Here is a 12,261-nt window from a genome sequence, read left to right on the forward strand (position 1 = left end):
CAGTATGACCAAATCTCACCTAAAATGAGAATGACAGACACCAATCCCGTCCCGATAAAACTGTTGAAGATTACAACTAGAGAACACTTATATCCTGTTTATCAAGAAATTTTCCCACTAACAGGTTAGTAAGTGAAAAGTAACATTCTAATTTAGTTGTAAGGTACAAAGAAATGTTTCATTTTGTTAAACATCCCCATATTTTAGAAAATGGTTAATTTCTGGTAGGTCAATCCATTTTTATTGATACAATTTTGAACCTCATCCTTGGTGATAATAAGTGAAATCACACCTCAGAACTAAAAGAAAACCAAAGCAACTTTTAGTAGTAAAGCAGACCACTGGTGTTCTACGTTCTTCCCAAATGTTACCTTTCCTTTGCTGGTATCTAAACATGGTCTGGCTTCTGAGGTATAAAAATGACCAAAGAGAAATGTGATGTTCCTCCTTTCTGCTGGAGAGTGACTCAGAGAGGCTGATGATGGCTATCCTCCTCCTTCCTTGCACTCCTTACTTATTAAAACAAGAGTATCTGTGTGTCTCACTGTATCCTGCCCACTAGGCCAACTGTCTCACTGTTCACTGAACCCAGGGTAGGCAAGGCATGAGCGAGGAAACAGATAGGAAGAAGCTGAAAGAAGATGCAAGGAGCCCTAGGAACTGCAAACATTCTTTATTCGCAGCAGCAAAGCAAACATGTTTTATCCTCTAATGGCTGATGCTGCCTCAAGACACAGCAAGGGTTTTTCTGGTGGGGCTTATATAGGCATGATGCACATACCCAGTACTATAAATGATCTCAGCTGTTACACAACCATGCACAGTCACTGTTTACAGAATGTGGGACCAGAGCAAGGGAACACGGGGCGGGAGTGAGAGGGAGCTGGGCAAGAGAGCCTGACTACCGCCATCTGGGTTAACTGCTCTTTCCCATACCGTGGTTCTATATAATACATATAATATATAGTATATATATAATATATATAATATTATATATAATATAATGACTCCACAAATCTCCACCATCACCAAACTAAACTCCACCCCACGCACACCTTTTACGGCTCCCAAGACCACAGTGAGGTATCCTCTAAGCAAATTTTGAGTATAATATGCTTAGTACTACAAGAGCTCTTATAAATCAATAATACAATCCATAAACTGTAGCCCTATAGAAAAGGGGGCAAAGGATATCAAAAGGCAGACCACAAGAAAAGAAATGGAAATGGTCAGTAACCATATGAGAAGATGTATAATCCTACTCATAAAGATATGCACACCAAAACAAGTAGTCCAGCTTATGGAGACTACAGTTTCCAAAGAATGGTCCCACCAATACATCCCATCCCACATGCTCACTTCCAGTGTGATGCTGCCACTTCTTTACGAAACGAGATCTATGTTCCCTCCCCCTTAAATGAGGGCAGGCCTATGACTATGGTGGAAATGATGTCATGTGATTTCTGAAGCTGAATCACAAAGTTACCTGGTCCTCTTTATTGGATGCTCTTCCTTAGAATTCAGTCATCCCTCGGTGAGGATGCCAAGCAGCCACATGTTAAAGGCTTGGCTGGTGTTCTCAGTCCCAGCTGAGTGAGTCCAGCTATAACCTGACACACAAGTGACCACTTCAGCACCCAGCAGTTGAGATACCAGAAACAACATCAAGTAAGGCACACACAAGTTGTTCTCACCCAGTCTGAAACAAAACTTTTCATAAGCAAAATAAATGCTGATGTTTTAAGCCACAAAATTTTTTGTTTGTTACTCAGCAATATAAAACAAAGAAATCGATTTGATTAACCAAACAGTTTAGTTTCTGTCAGGGTTGATACTAGTAAGGAAAATGATGTTGGGGAAAATATAAAATGGTCCATTTGGAAGGAGGGTGATTTAGCAACAATTACCAAAGTGTATATAATATTTGACCAAGCAATTCCACAAGTCACAAAAATGTGTAAATATTAGCTATAAAAGCAAAAAATGAAAAACCACTCTTAAATTGTGGCATATTCATACAATGGAAAATTACATAACCATTACAAGACAAAGTGATAATATGAAACACAAACAAAAGAGCAAAAAATGAAAGGAAAGTTATGACCAACCTAGACAGCACATTAAAAAGCACTTTGTCAACAAACGTTCATCTAGTCAAGGCTATGGTTTTTCCAGTGGTCATGTATGGATGTGAGAGCTGGACTATAAAGAAAGCTGAGCACCGAAGAATTTATGCTATTGAATTGCGGTGTTGGAGAAGACTCTTAAGAGTCCCTTGGAATGCAAGGAGATTCAACCAGTCCATCCTAAAGGAGATCAGTCCTGGGTGTTCATTTGTAGGACTGCTGTTGAAACTGAAACTCCAATACTTTGGCTACCTGATGAGAAGAGCTGACTCATTGGAAAAGACCCTGATGCTGGGAAAGACTGAGGGCAGAGGAGAAGAGGACGACAGAGGATGAGATGGTTGGATGGCATCACTGACTCAATGGACATGGGTTTGGGTGGACTCCGGGAGTTAGTGATGGACAGGGAGGCCTGGCGTGCTGTGGTTCATGGGGTCGCAATGAGTGGGACACGACTGACCGACTGAACTGAATTGAACTGAAAACATTACTGTACACCCTAAGTGATGTAGATCATGGGTTGGTCAACTTACTTTAAAAGTTTCCGAAAGTAAACATTTCAAGCTTTATAGGGTGCATTCCATCTCTGCAAATTCTTTGGGTTCAAACATGTTTGTTTATAATCCTTCAGCCGTGTCAAAATCTTTCTTATTTCATCAGTTGTTACAAAAACCAATGACAATTAGCCACAGTTTGCTAACCCTTTACGTAGAAAATCACTGAGTTATGAGAATTTTGAAAAATAGTCAAACTTGTTCTGAATATCTTTCCCCTTCCCTATTCTCAATTCACTTCCTTTTCAGATCAAGCCTTTACTCTCAGCATGGGACCAAGCTAAAGGGCATGGAAGAATTAAGGCCCAGGTTAACCCAGATTACTGCTACTCTGGCACACTTTTTTGAGGGGCAACAAAAGCAAACCTGGGAGAAAATGTTTTCCACATTTCCACAGAAGGTAAAAATGCTGAATTACCAAATCAAGAATTTAAGCTTGATAAATTAGGTCGGTCTTTTTAAAACAAAAAAGCCCCTTCTATATTACAGAATTCTATTCTGTCTAATCTTTTGATCCCACCTGAAAGACTCACTGTGAAAAATTTTGAAAGAACACAAAAATGCTTTAAAACTACTGCTTGGGCCTACTGGATAGAAAGCAAGTGGTGTCAACGGGCAATGTTACAGATTTAAACAAACCATCAACTCTAAAGTCTCATAAAACACTTTATAGCTCCTGTTCCTAACTAAGAACTTTCTCTGACATAAATTACACAGCCTCGGACCCAAAGCCCTCATTTTGACATTAACTCTCGTCTCACCCAAGTTCAAATAAGTCCTAGAACTTAATTCAGTCACTTACTAAGCACTAACAGCCTTCTCCACAGGAAAAGACAAAATCTATCGAAAGCTCTGAACTTTCTATACTTCTTAGACATTTTGACTCTGGGTTGGTTTTTGTTTTTGTTCTCCATCCTATTCATCCCCAGTCTTGGGGGAAAATCCAAACTTGCCCTTTCCCCCACCATGATTCCTGAGTAGAGTTGCTCTAAAAAACAGGTCTTTGCAGTGACAGATCCAGTATTGTTCTCGGTGTATGTCTCTCTCATCCTCCTTCTCTTATTCCCCTTTCTTCTATTTTCCTTGCCAAACTACGCTAGCAACTGTGGGGATACAAACATGGGATTCCCTAGTTTCAGAGTACACAATCTTTCTAAAGAACTGGAATTTGTGCGCACCAAAGAAAGCTAGTTTGAGGTAAAAGTATCCAGCATATACTTTCAAAGAGCATTTAATTAAAGAACCGTTATTACAGAAATATAAGACCAAACAAAATAGACACAGAACTATACAGGATGACCTGGAGGATAAACACTGGAAGACAGAAGATAGGTTCAGTGGCCCAAGTATACAGTAATATCGTGACTGCAATCTGCTTCAAAATAATTGGAGTGAGGCAAGTTGTTAGGCACATAGATAAAAAAAGACCTACCATGAGGTGACAGTTATTGATGGTTATTACCAATAACAAGTAATAGGTACTTGGGAGTTTATTATCCCACCTTCCCATATGTATGCATTTCAATATACATTGATACATAAAATATACATATAGATACTTCATTATTCATTGAAATTTCCATAATAAAAAAGTTTTAAAATAGTATCAGTAAGAACAGAAAGGATAAGACTATATAGGAACGCAAAGACAAAATTGGGCTTAATGGGGATACTAATTAGATAACGGATATGGTTGAGGACAAACAGAAGATTGTTAAAAGAAATAAAGGAGTTAAAGGATCCCTAGAAAAATAAGAACTAATCAATAAAAGTGTTAGGACAATGGAGTAGCCATCAGTAAAGGGAAAGGGAAGGAAAGGAAAGAAATATGTACATGTATCAAATTTCAGATGGCTTAAATATATTCAAATGTAAATAATTAAAGCATAATAAAAGTTCCAAAAGAAACCATGAAGGATTATTTTATAACCTCAAAGGTCTAAGAATGACATAAAACTCTGAAACTATAAAAAGAAGGGGGGAAAAAAAAAAATCAATAAAATTTCCTACATAAAATGTTTTTAAATTATGCATGACAAAAGCTATCATATGCAAAGTCAAAGTAAAAAACAATCTAACAAAAAAATTTCAACTTTTACAACAAAGACAATTTCACTAAAACATAAAGAGTTCATATGGGAATCCACTGGTGGTCCAGTGGTTAGGATTCAGTGCTTTCATTGACAGGGGCCTGGTGTTAATCCCAAGTCAGGGAACTAAGATCCCACAAGCTATGAGGCACAGCCAAAAATAAAACCGTTCATAGAAAAGAAAGTCCAACAACCCAACAGAAAAACTGACAAAGAATGTTAACAGATGAATTCACAGAAAATACGAATAGCACTTAAGAAGAGATTTTCAACCTCACTCATAAGAGAAATGCAACTTAAAACTACACTAAAATTGGCACAGATCACAAAGTCTGATAACATATTCAGAGACAGCCAATGGCAAAACAGACACTTTCCTGAAAAAAGTATAACTGGTAAAACCTCTAAAAGATGGCACAATTACAAATACATAGATGTTATTTCCACACCTGTATTAAAAATACACTTGCAGATATACAATATGATATATGTAATACAATACTAGCAAAAACTGGAAATTCAAGTTAAATGTTCATCAAAGGGGGACTACTGATGTATGTATATCCTACATTGGAACAGTATGGGACCATAAAAAATAAATTATGTGGCAGCTTTCTGAGCACTGACATGTAACAATCTGTACAATACACTATTAGTACAGTTTATACATGATGTTTAACAAGTTATCATTTGTGTTTAACAGGAAAAAAGAATATAATTATGTAATGATAGGAGAAGCATAAAATGTAACTGATAATACTGGTTGTCCAAGAGAAGGGAAAAAGGGTATTTGGGACACAGAGTGGTATGAAGACTCCTCACTGCATCCTCTTATATACTGCTGAATTGTAATCCATATGAATATATTATCCATTTTTTAAAATAAAACTGAATTTACATTTTTAAAAAAAGAGACGGCAACCAACCCTCAAGCCTGGGTATCTATGATAGCCATTACCAGAAGCGGTGTGACATCGTGGTAAGGGAGTCAGTAATCCTCAACTCGAGGGTGGTTCTAACCACGTACTAGTGAGTAAGTCACTGAGTCCCTCTGAGCCTATTTCCTCTTCCATAAAATAGAAACATTTCCTTCATGCTTACCTCTGTGGGTTATTTTAAGGATCAAATTAAATTATGACTATAAAAGCTCTCTGAAAAATTAAAAGTATTTTACGAATATAAAGTATGAACAGAAATATGGATGTCAAGAAAGGGATGTGGTTAGTGTTAAGATGACAAATTGATTTAGGCGTTTTCTAATCTGAAGTAAAGAGACAGATTTAGAATTTATCTATCTAAATAGAGGTAATAAAGTCACAGGAGTATAATATAACAGATCTCCAAAGAAAAACGTTAAATAAATAGAACTGTAGAACTGAGAAGGATCCTGAAAGTCACCTAAACCTTTGCTATGCAGTATCACCTGGGAACTTGCTGGAAATGCAGAATTTCAGGTCCCACTACAGACCTTACTCAGTCAGAATCTACATTTTCACAAGCTCCCCTGGTAGTCTGTTTTACTAAGCATTAATCTAAGCCGTTTTACTTATTTTTTAGATAATAAAATTAAGGCCCTAAGTAAACAGGCCCACCCATATTTACGCTGTCAGTAAACACCAAATTCAAGATTTGCACCCAGGTCTGATCTCCTAGGCTATGTGTACATGTGTGCATGTACACCATGCATGTGCTTCCTTGTTTCAAAACCTTTGAGACATCCTTGCCAGGCAGATGTCCCATGCCCCAACTCTTATTTCTGATCAGCAATCCAGCCCATCAAGTCTTCCTTCACAATATATCTGGCATATGTTTCTTCTTTTCCACACTGTTCATTTATTTTCCTAAAGCTATTGTTGCTTATACTATGAAAAACCAGCTTCCTTCTTGTACATATATCAACTTCCTCTTCTGTAAACAAGAGCTCACTTACAAACTGTAAGTTCTATACAATTCCTTAAGAAAGTACAAACTATTATGCTTTTTCTTGTGAAGGGGGGTGCAGGGGGGACCAAGGTGCACGGTATACAGGATCTTAGTTCCCTGACCAAGGACTGAACCCATGCCCCCTAGAGTAGAAGCACAGAGTCCTAACCACTGGACCACCAAGGAATGACCCATTATGCATTAAATGTTAACACACTAATTACAGGCAGAAACTATGTTTAAAATCTACCAAGATTAGCAAACTATAACTTCGTAATTCTAACCCAGAACGGTCATGTTTTCATTTCCATTATTTCTTCCCATTACCCCTCCCTCTTTGCCCCAGAACTAATACTAAACTCCTTCCACTGTAATCAAGCTTTACTAAACAAACCCAAAGGCCTTAAATCTTCTTTCCAGTACCTTCGATCCCAATCTGTTTCAATAAACTCACAACATTCACAAAATGCTCATGTCTTCATAATTCTCTCCCAAACACTGTACCCTAAGAAACCACATTATCTGAACATTTCCTGAGCACTCATGATGTGCCAGGATCTACACAATGAAATAAAAGACCAAATACCTCTGACTACCTCTCCTACACAAAATCAGTAAGATTAACAGCCCTGGTCTCTGCCCCATTTCCACATCTACACCAAGAAGCTTTGACTTTTTTAAGACCAAATAATATGGGAAGACTTTGATAGATGCTCAGCCACAAGAGAAACAGATGAACAGGCAGATTAAGCCACCCGTAACATGAGGACTAGCGCCTATGCAACAGCCAGCACACTGAAGCACTAAGGGAAACAGTTCCAGAAACTACCAACCACAAATTGAGTTCATTAAATCAACCTGAGAAAAACAAAGGGCGTGTGCTTCAGTTCAAAATCAGACTGTGAGCTACTTATTCCAATTACATCAAACATTGGTTTTGTGCTGTGGTATAAACTTAACTGACTTAGGTTTGATTCCCAGCTCCACTATCTCACTTCAAAGTGAAAGTCGCTCAGCCGTGACTTTGCAATCCCACAGACTATACAGTCCATGGAATTCTCCAGGCCAGAATACTGGAGTGGGTAGCCTTTCCCTTCTCCAGGGGATCTTCCCAACCCAGGGCATCAAACCAGGATCTCCTGCACTGCAGGCAGATTCTTTACCAACTGAGCTATCACTTGGGTATGTAATTAATCTCTCACCTTCAGACACCTCATCTGTAAAATGGAGCTAATAACAGCTTCTACCTGATAAAAGCTGCAATCAAGAGTAAATGAAAAGAAAGTGAAAGTGTTTGTCACTCAGTCATTGCAACCCCATGGACCTTAGCCTGCCAGGCTCCTTTGTCCATGGAATTCTCCAAGCAAGAATAGTGGAGTGGGTAGCCACTCCCTCCTCCAAGCCATTCCCTTCTCCAGGGGATCTTCCCAACCCAGAGATCCGCACCTAGGTCTCCTGCATTGCGGGCAGATTCTTTACTGTCTGAGCCACCAGGAAAGCCCTGAAGAGTAAACGGAAGAATTGCAAAGCATGAAGACACAGTACTGTCACATGTGATAGTTCAACAATATTACCATTAATCACCAATCACCAGACAGCTGCTTCAGCTTTTAGTGGTCAGTTTACCTGTAGCTTCAAGATCTATCCACCTAACTCGAGCAATATCGGTTTATGAAGGTAGAGATAACGATGAAACTGGAAAACTATGTTTTAAATCCAAGAAGCTAAGAGAGTGAGGTAGTGGGGAAAGCCCTGAATTTAAAGCCCAAATAGCTGGAGCATGAACTCTAGCTCTTCACTGTTCTTTTCTGGGCCTTGATTCTCTCACCTGTTAAGTGGGGGAGATGGTTCTAACTACTGTGGCTAAAAATACTATGAAAATGGTTCTAAAGACATTAGCTACTAAAAACACAAGACAGCATGACATAAGATAAAAAGGTAAGGATTTATATTTTGTCACAACTCTTGGCCCTTTTGTAGCCTCCATGAGGGTAAGCTCCTTAAGAACCAGAACTGTCTTTTTATCCCAAGCACAGCTACACAAATATTCAATAATGTCTGTTGAAGGAATAAAGAAATGATGAATGATGAATATCTCACACTGCCTCACAGCTCAGGCCTCAGTCTTCCCTTATTTAGAAACTTCATCAGCAGTCTTCTCCTCACCACTCTCTGCTGCTGCTGCTAAGTCGCTTCAGTCGTGTCCGACTCTTGAGACCCCAAAGACGGCAGCCCTAGGATTCTCCAGGCAAGAGTACTAAAGTGGGGTGCCAATGCCTTTTCCATCACCACTCTCTACTCAACCACTTTTCTCATCACCAGTCTCTCCCAAAAACTATCCTCCCATTCTCAGGGCACAATGCCAAGGGCAGACTGGTTAAATGTGGAGAAAGTGCTGAGAGCTAGGAAATCAGTTTTACCACAATCATGGCATCAAGATTAGCTCAGACAAAAACCATGAATGGATGATAAACCTCATGGGGAGTGGCAGGATATATGCATGGTCTCAAACTGTTTCCCCAACAGTCTGTTTATTAGTTAGACATAAACAGACATAAACGCATAAACAGAACTACATGTTAAGAGAAATCAGATAATATCTTGACCAAGTGACCAAACTAAACATCACCAGTAAGGGACAAATGGACATCACATGCCTCCAGAAGTGATACCCTATGAAGGACACATCACCACACATGAAATTTCAATTGAGAGGATGCATAATCTGAATCTAACCATGAGGAAATACCAGATACACAGAAAATGAATAGTCTACTTTAAAAAGGGAGGAAGCAGTCTATCTGTATTGTGATATTGACACTAAAAAGAGACAAAGAAAAGTTGTAGAAATGTTCTACCTTAAAGAAGAGATAAAACAACTAAATAGAATATCTGACTCTAGACTGGAGAAGGAACTGGTGAAGGAAATTTTCTATTAAGGACATTATGGGATCAACTGACAGAATATGAACCAGAGATTAGATAAAAAGCATTATATCAATGTTAATTTACTGAAACTAACAACTATACTTTGGATATAAAAGAGAACACACCTATTCTAGGAAATATATACTAAAGTATTTAAGGTCATGAAGTATGTAACTTTAAACGATTCACACACCAAAAAACCTTATCTATATCTGTATACACCTAGGAAGAAAGAGCTTGCAAATGATAAAGCAAATGGAATGTTAACAATAGATGACTCTGGGTAAAGGGTATAAAGGTGTTCTTGTGTAAGTTTTGTTTTTGCAATTTTTCAATAAGCTTGTAATCCTCTCTAAACAAAACGTTTAAAAAATCAAAGAAAAAGGACTAGCTTGTACTAACAGTAATACCGAAAAGGTATAAAAGGTATAGAGATTGAGAAGGAAGAAATAAAACTGTCTTTGTTCAACAGATGATATGATTATCTATGAAGAAAATCTGAGAAAATCAACCAAAAACTCCTGGATATACCAGCAACAAACAAGTAGAATTTTTTTTTTGAGGTTAATTTGTGCTTTTATTTGCCAGTATAATTAACCACAATGGCCTGCAGGCTTCTTTGATCTAAAAAAAATACATTTTATATCACAATCCAACAAACACACACACATATATAATATGTATACATACATAAAAGTGAAACAAGTTTTGCCAAACTACCCTGAGTGTTAAATTTTTTTGGAGATCTTTTTCTTTTTCTAAAGCAGTTTTAGGTTTACAATAAAACTTGACAGAAACGTATAGAAATTCCCCATATACTTCCTCCCCTCACATGAACAGCCATTATCAACAGAACAGTACCTCTTCTTTTTTTCTTTTTAAACCAAGGATGACTGCATTGACACATAATCAAAATATTCCCAGTTGACCTTAGGGTTCACTTTAATGAGCAGAGCAGTGTTGCATATTCTATGGGTTTGGACAAAAGTATGACCACATATATCCATCACTGTAATGTCACTCAAAGTACTTTTACTGCTCATGAGAATGTCTGTACTCTGTATACTCCTCTCTGCAAACTCCTGACAACCACTCATCTTTTTATTGTCTCCAGAGTTTTGGCTTTTGCAGAATGGCATACAGTTGGAATCTTTCTCTTTCTCCTTGAAATGAGAGGTTCAGACCCTTTATGAGACCACTCCTGGCCCACCCAGGCAAGGACCGAACAGGCTCTGGTGGCAAGCTCCCCCACTACGTGCTGCAGCTTTCCTTCCAGTACTGAGCCCTGCCCAGCCGGCATGTGGAGGTGCAGGGGAACACGTGTCAGGTTTCTGCTCATAGGAAGGCCACAGATTTTGTGCCCCTCATCACAGTGAACCCAGATTCCTGTCGGGTGTGTTATAAACAGACAAGCCATTTCTTCAGGCCCCCTGCTCTGAGCACACCCCATAAACAAGTAGAATTTGCATTCAGAATCATAATATCATTTACATTAATGCCCCCTCAAAATGAAATCAGTCACATTGGTGAAAGTCACTCAGTCGTGTCCGACTCTTTGCAACCCCATGAACTATACAGTCCACGGAACTCTCCTGGCCAGAATACTGGACTAGGTAGCCTTTCCCTTCTCCAGGGGATCTTCCTAACCCAGGGGTCAAACCCAGGCCTCCCGCATTGCAGGCAGATTCTTTACCAGTTGAGCCACCAGGGAAGCCCCAAATGAAATACTTGAGTATAAATCTAACAAAATAGGAACAACATCTACAGGAAAACTATACAACTCTAACGAACGATAGCAAAGAAATACATGGAGAAACATTATATATTCATGGATAGGAAGATGAAATATTGTCATGATGTCAATTCTTTCCAATTTGATCTATAGATTCAATGCAATCCCTGTTAAAATTCCAGCGAGATATTTTTTGTGAACCCTGCCTGACAAACTGAATAAACAAGTAAATCAAAGGAGCAGAACAGAAAACTCAGAAAGAGACCACGTAAGCACAGTCAACTGATCTTTGACAAAGGAGCAAAGGCCATACAACAGAGCAAAGATGGTCTTTTCAACAAATGGTGCTGAAATAACTGGCTTTCACTCAAAAAAAGAATCTAGACACAAACCTTACACCTTTTACAGAAACCAACTCAAAATGGAGAATACACTTAAATGTAAAATGCAGAACTATAAAATTCAGAGATGATAACATAGAAGCATTCTAGGTGACCTTGGGAATCCAACTACTTTTCAGACACAACACCAAACTCTCTCTCCATGAAAGAAATAATTGATAAATTAGACTTCATTAAAATTTAAAACTTCTGTTCTCTGAAAAACAATGTCAGAAGAATGAGAAAACAAGCCACAGGGGAAAATATATGCAAAAGACACATCTGACAAACGACTGTTACCCAAAATATACAGACTCATAAGACTCAGCAATAAAAGACCAAAAACCAACTGAAGGAAAAATGGGGCAAAGACCCTAACAGACGCCTCAGCAAGTAAGACACACAGGCAGCAAATAAACACGTGAAAAGGGGTCCTACATCACTTTTCACTAGGGAAATGCAAACTAAAACCCATGATATCACTACACACCTATTTTTTAATTGTCAGAATACTGACAATACCAAATG

General features: G+C 38.4%; 1 protein-coding gene and 1 non-coding gene across 4 annotated transcripts in view; both read right to left on the minus strand.

Moving 5' to 3' along the window:
- UVRAG (UV radiation resistance associated) overlaps positions 1 to 12,261 on the minus strand; it is a 309,203-nt gene that overhangs the window by 283,777 nt on the left and 13,165 nt on the right. The window lies entirely within an intron of this gene.
- On the minus strand, positions 10,940 to 11,069 carry LOC136176145 (small nucleolar RNA SNORA11). Its single transcript, XR_010664520.1, has one exon. It is a non-coding gene; the product is annotated as a small nucleolar RNA SNORA11 (small nucleolar RNA).

Source organism: Muntiacus reevesi, chromosome 9 (genome assembly GCF_963930625.1).
Source record: "Muntiacus reevesi chromosome 9, mMunRee1.1, whole genome shotgun sequence".
In the NCBI taxonomy this organism is placed as follows: domain Eukaryota; kingdom Metazoa; phylum Chordata; class Mammalia; order Artiodactyla; family Cervidae; genus Muntiacus; species Muntiacus reevesi.